This window comes from Electrophorus electricus, chromosome 19 (genome assembly GCF_041902795.1).
Source record: "Electrophorus electricus isolate QZ-2024a chromosome 19, ASM4190279v1, whole genome shotgun sequence".
Classification (NCBI taxonomy): Eukaryota; Metazoa; Chordata; class Actinopteri; order Gymnotiformes; family Gymnotidae; genus Electrophorus; species Electrophorus electricus.
This window is the reverse complement of record NC_137515.1, coordinates 3,311,714-3,327,716: the sequence shown is the minus strand read 5'-3', so window position 1 is coordinate 3,327,716 and position 16,003 is coordinate 3,311,714.

The window sequence follows — 16,003 nt, the reverse complement described above, 5'->3', positions numbered from 1 at the left end:
ATGTCTGTCTTTGTCGGTGCTCACACCTCGCTCATATCTGCCAAAAACAATCGGCACTTTAGGTATCTTCACAGCGAACAGCCCTCGGTGGCCTGTGCACTAAGCCACATGAAGCCTTTTTATTCTGCCCATTTCAAAAACACAGAATCCATCAAACTTGGCACAATGGCGGAGAAAAAGCAATTTGCTAACAAATGTTTTGACAATGGCTTCTCTTTTTGGCTCAGCATTCAGAGATGTACGCACAATTTAATACCCACAAACAATCACTGCTCTGAATGGATCCGCAGATATTTCTATATTTTCCCCTTCCCCATACTCATTATTGCTCCTGCGTTATGGAAAGGCAGTCAATGGTCCATATCACGCAAAATACATTATCGCTTGCTGTCATCCTCTCCCTTGCCACAAAGCTTAATTAATTCCAGCTAGGACTAAACAATATTCTGCGGCTTGGTCAGGGGTTATTGTGAAAGTCTGTAGTTAATTGTTTTAAGATGGCCTCTCGTGCCTGCGCGAGTGCGGCGTGAACCGGGCCATGGTCTTCCTCCAGCATTATGGTGTGCAGCGCGAGCGTCAGGTCTGAAACCGCGGGGACGACGTTCACATGAACCATTACAAACCGGACCGTATTCCAGTTCCATCACGTGACTGTGCTGTCCAGGATATAGGTTTAGGCTGAAGACTATATAAAGTTCTGTAAGCTCTGCTGTACCCCAAAACTGAATTAAAATGACCATAGGCTATAATGCACACATTAACGGATATAGTAGGGTGCTGCCAGTTTTCGTTATATGACGTGGCATAACATTTGAGAATTATAGTGAGAATCTGGGTTCCAGGGGCCGAATCCCAGCTATGTGTGTTTCGGTATTCCGCTCAGCTAGCCGTATACGCCAGGCATCATCACTGTTAACGAACATTAAGTAATCCGGTGGTGCCGTGAGAACAGGGGCCGTTTACGGCCCACCTCTCATCATTAATTACAAAAGCATACGTGTTCATGGCAGCCTCGGTCTCCGACTCCTGCCGCGTCACTGGGCCCTCAGTTGGGATTGTGGGTGGCTGTCTCAGCACGGGGGTCCCCTCAGGACTCTCATTCGGACCACGGTCCTGGTGCCACCCTGCTCCCTGCTGTGCCCCGATAGGTGGATTAAAAAAAGTAGTGTCACGCAGCAAAGATGGGTAACGCAAACACGGTGATCTTTTGCGCCAAACTCAGTCTGCTAACAGGAGTTTCAAATGTGAACAGTTTGGCACAAAATGTATTTTTAGCTGTGCTAAACGTGGACGTGTGGAGAGCCAGAAAAAAAAAGATGTGTGTCTCAAGAAGAGTCCAGGCTTACTGCCTCGCTGCAAAACAGGAAGAGGATGGGGTCATGGGTAGTCTGTGCCATCCCCACGGAGGTCCGAGGCCAAACCTCTCCGCAACGCCACGCCATAACGCTAAAGCCACAAGGTTTATGTTTAGTGGCTGGTTTGTTTTCACAACAGCGTTTGACGTGTACATGCCTGGCTGTTCTGTTGCCATTTAGCTGTGAAGGGCTTATTCGCGTTGCCATTAACACCCGCCCACGCTCCATGTCACATCTTCAATTTGTTTAAAGCGGAAAACAATATATAAGCAGAACCGCGACTGCCGAAAAGCACAATCTTCCTCAGTCTCTTCGTGACCGTTAAGTCGACCCTGGTTATTAATAGTAAAGAGTATTAGTTATTTCTAACCAGGCAGGGCACAGCCAAGTCCGTATGAATTTCATCCGTGGAGTCTACCCCAGTGGGATAGATCCTCTTTGTTTTGCAGCCTTCAGTTAACTCACGAAGTATTATGTCCGCGGGCCGTTTAGCTGGAGAAACAAAATCGGCAGTTGTCTGGCGGAGGCCCTTACGCCCCGTGGCTCCGTCCTGACATCGGCAGTCAGCTCTGAAAAGGAATCAGACAAGCCAGTGAGCCAGAGAGCACAGCTCCAAATGCAGCCTTTACATGTAATAACGTGGCGAGAGGAGCCCTGCGGCTCGCATGACCCCGGGGCCAGGCAGAACGTGGGCGAGCGAGGCGAGGAGCGCTCACTGCAGAATGGGATCTTGTCAAAGGGGGCATTAAATATTGATCAGGCGGGCAGCGGGTCAATAAGCCGGGAGAGGCAGAGCTTCAGGAGGCCGCAGCCCAGGGAGGCGAAGGGTGCCGTGGGATCAGGGCGGTCCGTGCCGGGCGGCATGCTCCGCACCCCTCCGCGTGTCACGGCCACCTTCTACGAGGCTGCAGACGCAATTATCCCCCACAAATCGCTCTTCTCTGAGGCTGGTGACGCCAGGACATGCTTGGCTTGACCCTGCTGGTCCGGGCCCTTGTGAAGCAGGTGGACACTCGCTGCCCAACTGCCTGTTGCTGTGCGGACAGGAGCGATACATACAGGACGAGCCTCAGCGCTGTGACACCACGTGGAGACCAGCGGAGGAACTGCTGTGCCTCTTTGAGCGGTAAACAAGGCGGCCAGGAAATAAGAAACAGTGCAAAAAAACGATTAATAATAAAAGTTATTACAGTGAGGAGCTTGGTAGTTAGGGGCCTGTGAGGGAACACTGACATATTGGTTTGCCCTTATGGATTGAAAAATTGGGGTCATAAGATCGTTTAGCCTTCATATATTGTGCCCATGTGTGTGGGCATGTGTGTGTGTGTGTAAAAGGCAGCTACCCTGTTTCCAACATACCCTGTTCATCAGCTAGACACATGTGAGAAGTCCATATTACTTTAAGATAACGCACACAAGGTTCAAATAGCTGCAGATTAAAGCCTCCATCAGCAGGGCTGCCCCTACGCCTGCATGCACCTTTTCCTCCACCGCTCCTCAGGATTAGTAACTTCCTACTGGGGCTTTTTTTGGTTGTTTTTTCCTTCTCCCGAAGTGGGGAGTGGGGCGGAGGGGGGGGGCAAAACTCCAGGCCATGCGCCATTCATCATTTCCACGGCGACTGCCCCTGTATTGGACATCTGCGCAATCAGAGGCCCATCAGACCCCAAGTCAGGCTTGGTTGCTTTTGTGCCACTCCGCGCGCCGTCATCGCTAGATAAGATTATCACCGACAACCTCGACTCCCACCCATGCGCAGCCGTCTGGCTGGGAATGAAGGAGGGACAGGTCCCCTCTGATTTATATATTTTCTCCGTTCTTTTCTCCCTCGGTCTCTATTTTATTTATATCCCCATCTCGAGGAGGAGCCTCCTGCCCGTCTTGTCAAGCCGCTGCTCTTGTTTCTGCACTCGGCGAAAGGAATTACCTTTCAGGGCCCAATTTGTCAAGGGCAAACCACAGCCCTCTCAAAGGAGAGTCCCTGACAGCTGCGTTTATGGTAGATCAGTGGAAACTTTATCAAACAATAAATCAGACAGATCCAGGCTCTGCATCAAAGATAAGACATTACGGGGGGGGGGTGGACACCCAGCAGATTAGAAAATAGAAGAACATTGCTAAACAGAATTGAAATTTGTTTAAACCCAAGAACCTGATCATTTTCATAATAAATTAAAGGACGGGATTGAGGGTCATTCGGATTAAGCCCGTCTAATGAGAGTCGTCTTCTGTCTGATTCTGTGCACTGCTGGATACCCGAATCAGAAAACTGCTAAGCGCCCCAGGTCAGCGACTCGGAGAAAATGAATTTGCCTTTGTGTGAGACTGACCAGTGGCTCAGCTGAAGACCAAAATAGCCTTGTGCGCTGTGAGCGAGGGCGAGAATAGCCTCGCCCCTCACCGTCTAAACCTCCGTCATTAGCTCAGCGTCAGGCTCTGGTCCATCTTATTTGTCCACAGAAACCCCCCAACCCACCACCCACCCCCACGCCCGCCTACACCCCCAAAAAAGGATTTTTTATTTTTTTTTGGCTGCGTTTTTGGACAAGAACTCAGCTGGAGAGAGGTGTGCTCGGGTAAAAGTAATCACGTTGACGTCCGGGAGAACGGACCGGAGACCAGATGAGGCAGTGGGAGGTGGGAGGGGCGAGGCAGTGGGAGGTTGGGAGGTGGGTAGTTGGTAGGAGCGCTATGCATTATTTATCCAAAGCTAAAATTAATAAGGTCCGATTTATCATTGTCTCCCGCCTTCTCATGCTTTTAATTTTTAATGTTGCCCGCTGGATGAAAAGCACGGGTCCTCTACGGCGCCGGCGTCGTGCCTCGGCCCGGGAGCCGATCTCTAACGGACGCTCACAGCCCAGGAGGCGCGTCAGTAAGCAACCCTGACACGCTGTCAAGAGTCCTCCGGAATACACCGCGATACCGTCTGACTGCTGTACTACATCTGGGGTATGTGGGGGGCGTAGGGAGGAAGAGGTGATGCTCCGCTATTATTATACAGTGGAGTGCAGCTAAGAAAGTGCAGGTCCGTGCCTGAGACAGAATCTCATCCTTCTTATCCCATCCACTTTAGACTGCTGGAGGCATTAAAATAAAGGCAGGAGACCTGGCTGGGTGGTGGAGGTCCATCCACTGGCAGAACACCGCCAATTAAGAAAGAGAGGGAGAGAGGGAGGGGGGTTCTGCAGACTCGCTCTGGTTGGCGGACTGGCAGCAGGTGCGCCTCTAACTTGTGCTTATGGCATCAATTTAGATGACAGATAATTACTTTTGTGACAATGTGCCAATTAGATTAGGCTCAGGCAAACAACATAACGGCAATTTGCTATGCTCTGGTGAGCAATAACACACCGGTCATAATTAAAAACTATAGCCAAAGTAGCAGGTTGCTTTATACAGAAAAAAAACCCCAAAAAAACCAACAAAACAATTACAATTCAATATAAGCAAGTTGTCCAAAAAAAAACAAACAAAAAAAAAAAAAAGAAAGAAGAAGAATGCATCAAGGTTTCTCTTCTCTTCCCTTTTTGAATGACACAGTGATTAATTAACTTATTAATCCCCCTCTTTGTCTTAAATAGATGTTGTCAAGGACCCGTCACCCCAATTTGGGTAAAAGCTGCCCAAAGCAGCCGGGCACGCAGCCGTGGCCCACGCAGGCCAGCAATGAGAGCCACGTGATCGCTTCCGTCCGTCAGGCTCAATATTCCAGACCCTCCCCGCAGCCACAGCGGCCCGCGACACCCTCACAGGATCGCTGTGGAATAAAGTGCGCCAATTCACTTTTTTTTTTTTTTGCTCGGGAATGCAAACGCTTTGGAAAATCTCCCGTGATCAGCTCAGTCTAGGGGTTTGTAAATACGAGAGACTACACGACACACAATCTCGTTTCTTTCATCGTAAGCAGCGCGGCATGCTAAATGAATATAACTAAATATTAGGGTAACTATCTAGTAAATGAAAACTGATACAACAGAGTACAGTGGAAGCGCCAGGTAAACGTACCGTACACGGGACACTTTGCCCTTGTAGTACAGAAACCCTGGTGCACTGGAGCACATGCCCCTGTGCTGCCCCTTGCGTGTGCCATGATGGGGTAAAAGGAGGTCTGCCACCCGGCCCCCGAGCCATCGATTCATGCAAATCGTGGTCGCCTTCACATCTCTGAAGTGGCCCAAGGTTTCAGATCTCACAGAGACCTGCCGCCTGGACGGACGGGTCCCTGCCATGTGTTTCTCGTCCTCAGACTTCGTTTACAAACCACTTACAAGCTCCTGCCAGGGGAGTCTTCCGCATAATTCACTGTTGTTATTATCTAATTGGTTTGCAAAGGCTTAATCTTTCTTCAGGAATTAAAGGGACAGTGGTGGGAAGGGATGGCAGGAGAGGATTGGAATAGCTAAAAGCTGGAGAAAGGAAGAGGGGTCTGACTGAAGTGTGCTTGGACCCCGGACGCCTTTCCCTCGGGCTGCCTCCCCAACTGACGACAGCTCGCTTTTGGCAGCCCGAGTCATTCGTTTGTCCAGAAACAGCCACACACGCCATGCACGCATGCATGTACCCATGCACCTGCTCCCCACAGCGTCGAGCCACAATGGCCACTGATTTACCGAGGAGGCCCTACCAGGGTGAGAGAGGGACCCTTTTAGCCGTGAACGGCGTGTTCGGCTGAGGGGCCCCGTGGTTGGCCCTGGCTCACGGAGGAATATGCACCAGGGAGCTTTCCTCCTCACTGCCTGTCAATAGCCCTGAGAGCATGGCTACATGAATAATATATCTTCTGGCATTTGCCGTCGGGGGCCTTAAGAGGGATGAAGGGACCCCGATGCCAGTCATCCACCGTGCAGCGTGACAATTGTTCTCCTCAGTTGTCATGGGGATCCTTATTTATTTATTCCTTCCTGGGGTTTTTTTTTTTTTTTTTTTTTATCAGGACAGGGCTGGGGGGGATAAGGCGGGAGAGCGAAGCGTTTTGTGGGAGCAGGCCTCTGGGAAAAAAAAGAAAAGAAATGAAAAGGCAAAAGCAGGCTGATCTTAGAACATATTCCTCTCCACTGCAACTCCCCGTCATGCTCCTTTGGAATTAGCGCTTTCATGCCCGTTATTCCCTAATTCCCGTATATACACCTTCACTATCCAGGATGAGCCAAGAGCTATTCCTGGCTCGGTCTGGTTTTTTCGTTATGGTATCGCTCTTTCATACACACCTAGACAGAATCTCTCTCTCTCTCCCTCTCCGTCATACACACAAAGCGTGACATGGAAGGACATTCTGCACATGTGACATATACCTGTGTAATTGTCCAAGGCCATGGTGCTCACCCTACAGGGGAGAGGCAATTGGGGTGAGAGAGGGGGGTAATCTCTGAGGTTTGCCCCTCCTCATACCAGCATCTACTACAAGATCTCTGTGTGAAAAACGCATGCGCTTGCTGTCCACCTTCACGGCTGTGTTGTATCCCCACACGCACACACACACACACACACACACACACTTCTCTCTTTTATCTTCTCATTCAGCTGCAGCTGAAACTAAAAGCAGACAGCAGCGGAAAACCGTGTGTGATTCTGAACGAGCGTCCACTGACGCACGCCAATCGGGGAGTCTCGGGCTCGATTGTGCCGACCAGAAGTGAACGCTAACAGCGTCCCCCAGTGGCCAAGGTTGGGTACTAACCCCCCCACCCCCACCCCACATGGCTCAAGGCTATTATTCAACACTGACATTTCCCAGCTAATCAATATCTCATCATTGCCAGTCAACTCTGCCCAGTCCAACTCCCTGGAAATAGCTTGAGCACCAAGTGCACAGATGTCATTGTGTGCATGCGCACATGCATGCGCATGCACGTGCCAGTGTGTGTGTGTTTCAGCAGGGAGTAAGCGTCAAAACACACATCAACTCTTTCACAGTCATTACAAGCGGCACATTTACATATCAAATTGTTTATTAATTCAATGCATTATCAAATCCACCATAGCTATCAGAGACATTTACATCTTGATAAGATCTCCTCGGGCATGAGAATGGATCAGGGAGGATTTCGAGATGCTCCCTTTTCTGCGAATGCAAATCGCCCGGGTGAAACGTTAACAGCCGCAAACAAAAAGCCCACACGAGCGGGCCTCAAATCGCAAATAGTCAAATGTCAGTCACAGTTCATAAGCTAATCAGACTAGGGAGCTCAGGAATAAAGAGGGGGAGAGAGAGAGTGAGAGAGAGAGAGAGAGAGAGAGAGAAGCAGAGAGCTCCTCTTTCAGACAGATGCTTCTGGAAGACAAAGCTACTGAGGAAGCGACTGATAGAGACAGATGAGATGATTGGGGGGGGGGCGGGGTTTATGGTAAATATGAGGACTATATAAGGTAGAAGATAAAACAAGTCACTCAAAGTCATTTCCCCTCCATTTCCCACTCGCTCACATATACAGTTACATCTCTGAGCTGCCTGTCAAAGTGACTGACAGCTGCTCCCTTATCGACTATAATACCAAACAAAACAGTTTTACAGTCCAGCCTCCCCTGTCAAAATACACCAGCTCTCTTCGGTAATTACTCACAATGTGCCTCCATCTTGCAGTCACCGTTTTCCAAAGAGCCCCCATCCAGAAAAGCAACAAACATGTTTTGATATCTCTGGAAAAAATTTAACTTGATAGTATTTTTTCACCTTGTTTGTAAATATTTTCTGCTACATTACAGGCAGTAACAGAGTAAATGGTTAGTCAAACAAAGGCAGGCGTGCAGGAGCCCCTGAATTTCCATGCAGTCATTGTTAATGCCGTCTCTCCCAACGCACAAAACTTGAGCAGTTCAGTATTTGCAAGAGTCGTTCCGACCGGCTCCAACTCCCAGACATTTCATGCCTTCTTGTCCATGTAGATGTTTTATTCCCATGTGTTGACCCACGAAAGCTACAGGATGAGGCTGCCATGAGCACAGACATGAACAGCATTGTTTGAGAGAACGAGCCTCCGGTCCCTCACGCTGCAATTCTCCCCGCAACTCCTTCCACTCACAGCCCTCAAGAGCATGGCCACAATCTGAGGGATTACACAATCCCAGGAAGATATTACGATCACCCCAATTATGCTCCGTTTAAAGGCAATAATTCGTAAGACAAAAGTGGCGTGTCGACTGCGCTTCAGACCAATGAAAGCTTCCTGACAAGTGATTAAAATTATCGTCGCCACATCCTGCTTTAGCGTCTGGCTTCCTCCTCGTCTGTTCTCTTGCTACTCTTGTGTTTTATTTTTAAAATACATGAATATAATCTCTTCTTAACAGTGTTTCAGACCGTCCTGTCAGATGTGTTCCTCAGCTCTTGAACTCTGCTCAAGACGACGGCACGGCGAGCGATGGTCAGGAATCACTTCGTGGAGAAATTGTACACGTTTCCATTAAGTGCAGTAATTGGGGGAGACCCAGAGTGTTCCTGCTCGTCCTCATTTTGTCTAAGCAATCGACGAGATAAAGACACCAGCAGCAGGAAAACTTATTAGGAATTTCAAATGGGTGCTTTACATTAGACAAGAATTCTCAAAGCAAGGAATACGCAAGAAGCATGTGATTTTGGAGGACTGTCGGGAAGCCTGTGAGGTCAGACGACCGTCCGAAAGAGTTTTTGAAAGGTGGAGGCTTTTCACCTGGAGGCAACGGTGCTTTCTGTTAAAACGCTTCCCTCTGCCCCGCTGATTCCCAGCTATACGAAAGTGAAGGAGCTCATCACAAAGGCATCAATAAAGTGAGTAAATGTGAGGTGTGGGTGAAGGGCAGAATAAAGATAATGCTTTGATGGGTCCTATAGATAGACAGACCTCCCATTTCGCAGGTCATGCATCGATCTGCCTGCCTGGCTCGCACGGGAGAATGTCAATCATGTGATCCTGACCAATAGCATGCCTGCGCTCTTGCCACTTTAGGGAGGAACCTCCTGTGTGATTTTTAAAAAAAATGTTTAAAATGACACTGCGCAGACATGCTTTGATTTGATTAGAGCAACGCAGCTGTTTGAGGCGCGCGGCCTGTCTCAGGGCGGTAAACGATGGCGCTCCTTCTCCGTGCTCCTGGTGTTGAATGGGACTTCTGGCAGGCCGCTCCAAGCGCGCAGAGCGATGCCTCTTTAATGGGGCCGAGCTGTCGATGAGGACACTACGTCCATTGATCTTGGCCAGGGCGGAGGCAGGCAGAGGACTGATGTGAAGGGGGGGGGGGGGGGGGGCTAGGATGGCAGTGAGTTGATCAGATCACTAGCAGCCTAGGCTTACCAGGGTATGCTAGGCTCAGTTGGCAAAGCCCACCCTCCTCAAAACCTTGGCACCCACTTTACAAGTGGAAAGCTAAATGCGGTAAAACACGTACTCCCCCTACTCCCCGCGCTTTTATTACCGTCCGTCCACATGAGTGGCAGAGAGGATGACATTTTGATCAATTAAACTCCAGCCCACGCTCAATTGGAATCATTTACACTCCAAGATCCGTGCCAAGAGTCGAACAGGCTGGGGGAGGGTTGGGGGGGGCTTAATTACCTGCCTGAGAAGACATTTTCAAAAAGAAATATTGAAAGCGATTGGTCTCGTGCCAGGAAGAAACCCAGCTGAGATTTGCGGCAGCGGAAGCTTCGTCCACGGCCTGCATACTGACGACAGTGCACGTGTTTGCTGGCAGCGCCTGGTCAGCGCTTTCAACCTGGATGGCCAGGCTGGCTGGAACACTGGGCCCCCTACTGGACTTGACCATCTATGCATTTCAATATAGTTGTACTGTATAGTTAAATAAGCACAAATGGACAATTTAGGTAAGGCACTTGAACATTTTTCAACTAAACTTACTAAAATGTGACATCCCATGCAGAAAGGTCCCAGTCGCCTTTAAGGAACCGAGTTGGATTTTTTAATCAGACTTCAGGTAAGATTATGGCAAGCGTTAGGTCCTCTTTGTCCCCCTCCAAACCCAAAGTCATCAATCCTGGAGATGGGACACAGCTCAAACACAGGATTAAGGTGCATAACCCATAACATTACTATCTACTGACATTGCCAAGGTTCTCTCAACTCATCTCCAAATTTCCAACTGATATAATTATGACACCGGGAGCATTACGATAATTATGATATTTCTGACATGACTTGAAGGCATGGATCAACAACTTCTCTCATGACGACATACCTCTTTGGCCAAGAGATAGAGGGCAGCCTCTGGGGGGCCAGCATGTCCCGGTGGTACAGGGAGCAATTTTGCTACCGTCATTTGAGCCTTTTCTATGTGGCCCTGCACAACATTCCACTCCACCAAATTCCATAGTGAAATTGCAGTGGATCCGGACGTCTCTGCAAAACCTGAGCCATCGGGAATCAAGGCTAAGCTCTCATCGACCATTGTTCCTCCATCCTCGGCACCGTGGCAACCCAACGGGCTTATGGGATGTAAAGTCTCCACTTTCTCTCTCCCCCCCCATCTCAAATCCATCCCTCTCATCGCCATGTTTATAACCCATCTCCCCGGCAAAGCCCGCACTCTTATCGCTGGGATTGCCTTTGCTGTCGATAGTGTGTGAACAATCACGGCTTCCATTATTATGGAGGTATTTCTCCAGGTGCGGGTGGATGAAACTGAGCACCCAGACGAGTGCTTTTCTACCCTCAATAAGAAAGGAGGTAAGGTTAATAAGAAGAAGCAGGACGAAGGTCATTGCTTTCAAATGACAACAAGCCCAGTCGCCAATATCTCCTTTGTTGGCCGAAGGCGGCGCGAGGAAAACGCGGATGGGGAAAAAGCGCCGCCCCCCCCCCCAGAGGGCAAACGCCACAAAAGCACTTCTCGTTTAACCCCTTGGCTTTGCAAGCTTTCTTTCAATGGCCTCTTTTCAGATCGGGGGCTAGGACGGTGACCCTGGGAATAAATAAGATCTGGCTCCTCACTCCAGACGGAGCGTTCTAGGAACGAGAGCTTTGTCCTTGGCACGGACGGGCAGGGAGCCGTATCGGAGGCATGCCCAGCGCCGCTAATAAAGGCCATGTTTTTATTTAATGCCGACGAATTCTCCGGAGCAGCGTGAGGTATTGGTGCCATGGCTTTCTGAAAAACATGACATATTGCTGTTTTTGGGTTTGTTTGTTTTTAAGTAATATTTATAATGGAAATCCATCCAGATAAAACCGTGCAATTATGTTCAGCACCGTTATTCATTTCTCGATGCAGTTTCGGGGGAAAAAAAAGAAAAAGCGTGTAATACACAGGAGCAGCTCTCCTCATCATGGCCTACTGTAAACATCAGCCGTATACGTTACGTGTTGGCACAGTGCTACCATTATTCAGGTTCTTGTTCTGTTTCTCCCACTTCACTGTCCAGGCAAATGAAGTAGTGCCACAGGGGGCAGCCCGCGAATTGTTGGGTTTTATCATCCTCTGCCATTCACTGCTGCAGCACATCCATTACTGAGAGAGAGAGAGAGAGAGAGATCTCCCACGCTCACGTGTCGTGAGATCGGTCGGCTGACAAACATGCCCTCGCACAACGTAGTGCCCCGCGCCGCCGTGTTACAGCCGGGGGAGAAGCACCGAAACGGGTCCTCCAGCCCATCCATCCTGCCCGCCTGCGTGTCACGGGTAATCTCGCACCCTGTTTGTCATGTTGGCCGGCACGGCGAGAGGCATCATCGCTCTTGCGCGGGCCAGACAAAAGCGGACAGCGAAGGTCGACAGCAGGGCCATTGGGGGACGGGAGATACTGTCGGCACTCATCTAGAGTGAGGTATGGACAGTGAGATGGAGGGGAAAAAAAACAAAACAAAAACACATGGACGCACGACCATGATCCCACCTAGGGAGCATCCCAGACTGCAGAAACCTCAAGAAACCTTGGGTTTGTAGTTCAGTGGTGGAGATTAGCTTCAGGTTTCTCACAGATTTTACACTATATTTACATGCACATGGCTACAGAAGAGCACCTTCATTCCTCAGTCACTTATAAAGCCTGCAGTCCGTGTATTTGTCTTCCAAAAAGTGCAACTTTCCGGCGTTTGACATCCTTCGTGTGATGTCATGCTCCTGAAACACAGCCTCTGGTGCCATCTGCAGTCTGCATTGGAAGAATCCAACTAGCCTCATGCTGCTCCGTTTATTCCTAAGTGAAGACATTTTTTGTTTCTTTAAATGATTTACTGACCACAACTCCAAACTGTGGAGCCAAATTTGAGGAATCTTTACAGCAAACACCTTGGGTGAGCTGTTCCAAATAATAAGATTGCAGCACCCCCTACTGGCAAAATGGAATCCTTAGCCTATTTCATTCATTGGGTAGTACAGGAAAGGCGGGGGTGACATACTGGCAACATGCCTGTCGTCTAGGAGACTTTCTTATATCTTTCTTAAAAGCCCCTTTATACTGCCACTGAGCTGATGGTGTGTGCTTCTGGAGCCTTTGACACTGCCAACACCAAGTCCTTGATCTGGTCTCTCCAGTCTTGCCTTTTCCGTTTCTACAAGGATTTGTGCGCCACTGCAGAATGAAAACAAATTCCACATCCACTTCTCTTTTGACCTGGTTGTCAGATAGTTGGGGCTGGGGTTTGGGGGGGGGGGGGGGGGCTGTTTGAGATGCGCATTGTGGAAAGATATGATAAAACAGCAGTACCTCCGGAGGCTCGAAGGAGCGCCGATCAGCCTGGGCACAACCAAAATGGATGAGAAACTGGGTCACGCACCAATCTGGCAAACGGAGCGCAGCCAGGAAGTCTAGCTGATAAAGCAGTGGGACAGAGGAGAGGGAGGAGCTTGGAGAGTGTGATAGAACTCCTCTCCTCTGCACCGCATGGAGCCCATAAATCAACCCGGGCCATAGTAGCAAAGTGGCAGGCAAGGTGCTCGAGGCTAGCCGAGCCCAGGACCCAGACTCAGGCAGCGCCACCACTGTGGTGGTAGTGGCTGTGCCCGGGAAAACGATGGAGGGTGAAAGATTTGAAATGAGAAAAGGGAGAAGTCCCACTTGGTCTCATAAACAGGTCACATTAAAGAACATCACATTAAAAGAGGGGCTTGTTCAAAGGGCTTGACTTAAGCCGCAAAACATTACCCGTCACTCCTCGGGTACGGAAGGGCTGAGTTAGAGAAGGATGAGATCCATTTTGATTGCGAGTAATGAGTGGATAAGTTACTTCTTTTGTAGACGGCCGAACACTATGTTCTCACGCGTGTTCACTCCACCGGTTATTCCAGTGGCACAACAGTTAGCATGAGAGATTATGTACGTACAGTATTACCAGGGGATCATGACAGACAATAGCCAGAGGGAGAAATGAAGCCAGAACCCATGAATTAAACACCAGGGATCAGAGCTGGGATTTCTAATAAATTTAGCCAATCACTTCAACCTAATTATTTTGTCTGATGGCAAATGTGAAATGTAGCTAAACCTAATCCAGTGGAGGGAGAGCATAAAAAAAAGAGGACCAAAGCAGGGCTTTATTTCACATGACAGACAAAATTTACAGCATTTGTGTAAATTGAGAAAAATGACTGGAATATCTGAATAACACTAATGTAGAATAATTGGTTTTCCCATGTTGATAACTGTGTGGGGAAAACAGACATTCAAATGCTTCACTCGAGACAAGCATATTAACCCATTGCTACTCACAGAGGAAGCGACTGCCCTGCAGAAAAGAGTTGACAGTGTTCCAAGCGTGGAAGAACACATGAAGCTGGGCAAGAGAGAGACCAGGGTCAAACACGCAAAAAACGGCTTGGACAAAATCAGAAAAAAAATCAGAGGGTTGAGCTCCGCTATGTTCATGTCTCCAGGGGCAGGAAATCAGAAAGAGCAACAGGCAGGAATGAAAATGGAAATAAAAAACTCAATTAGGTCACATGGATGCGTGTTGAAAACAGCGGTATACAGGATAACTACTCAACGTGAACTTAACGACAAAGAGGAGAATTATTGACAGCCTGGCAAAACTAGACAGGCTGCACTTTGCTTTGTGTGTCAGGCACTAAATATACTACTCGCATCCAACAATCTGTTCACTGCTGCAACACAGCTGATCACGGAGCAGCAGTGCAAAGAAAATTGGACCCAGAATAAAAGAAAATTGGCTGCCTTGACAGAAAGAGAGTTTGGGGGGTGGGGGAGGGGGGCGGTTGGAAAAACAACTGAGGAGAAAACACCCAATCAACACACACAAAAAATGCCACATCTACTCCAGACAGGAAACAAACGACTGGAGTTCTGAGTGTCAAGGGCCAAGAGAGCAAAACAGTCCAGGTGTGCTTCAGCTTTAGGGTCATGGTGCATGACAGGAAAGCTCTCCCGACCTTAAAAGAAAACACACAGGGCTTGGAGGCAAGGTAAACAAAGACTTTGAGAAAATGGAGAGTTTCTTTGTATTTTTTATCCTGGGGGGGCTTCACATTTCATAATAGACAGGAAATAAGATATAACCACTTTGACCTTGACTATTTACCAGGTTTTAAAAGAGGTTGTTTTATTCTGCAGCTAAATTTTCAACTACAGGCCAGCATAAAAATCACCTTTTTACTGTAAAGGCAAAGGTTAATACTTAAGAAACATACTGCAATATGCTTTGCCAGTCAGGGGCTCAGACTATAGGCTGGTATCTGGTTTGAGTATCTTCTCAGTGCAAGTATTAGTCCAAGATGCTTACTGAGGTAGGCAATCAGAGATCACCAGAGTTTGACTGGTTAGATCCTTCCCTGAACTACAGTATACTTTCCCTGTAACATTCTAAATAAAGAGTAACAGCAATTCATTGATAACATATGGTTACACTAATAAAGATTTGAACAAGTTTGTTTTTTTTCAAAATCTTACTATGTATTGACAGCAACACATGGAAATTATACCATACAGAATAAAACTGAACAGCTACAAGAGAAGCATCTACAAGTGATCTCTAATAAACATCTGGACAGCTGATGTGATGATAAAATATCTGGTGAAACGTGAAGTTACTGGTAGTTGCAAACCTATTCCCAATCTCAAGCTTCTGCATTTTGTGTTTGTTATTCTTGTGCATCACTACTCGGATTCTCTACACATGGGAAGAACTACTGAACATTAGAGGAACATTACCAGCTGGTTCAAACTGGTTTTTAATTCCTGGGATCTAACCACAGATATTTTATGAATTTCAGATTGGGAAGTATGCAGGAATCACAAGCAGGGTGTGCGGGGGAGGGTATGCCCATGAAGCGTTCTCCCCTGCTAGAGAGCAAGGGGAAAACGAATGGGTTGCTCTGTTCATCCGCAGAGCAAAGGCGTCCATGCACTTTTACCTGCAATCGTGCTGGCTGATGTGAGACCATTTAGCAACAAAATGGACAAATTTCCACTCCTGATGAAGACAGAAAGGGCTATTCCCGTACTGTAATCTTTTGCTTCACAGAAGCTTGGCTCCATGCCGACATCCCGAACGTTGCTGGTGACTGCGAGCTTTTTGCAAAGGAACTATGATCTTTAAGGAGGGGAAACGAGGCTGCCTACAGGAGATATGTAGTGTCAGGAGAGCCATAACGTCAAGAAGAACAAAGATTCAGCTGAATACAAAATTATGTAACAGTGACATAAAAGCTGTGTGACAAGGACTGTAGTCTACCATAAGATACAGACAAAGCTAGCGCTAGTA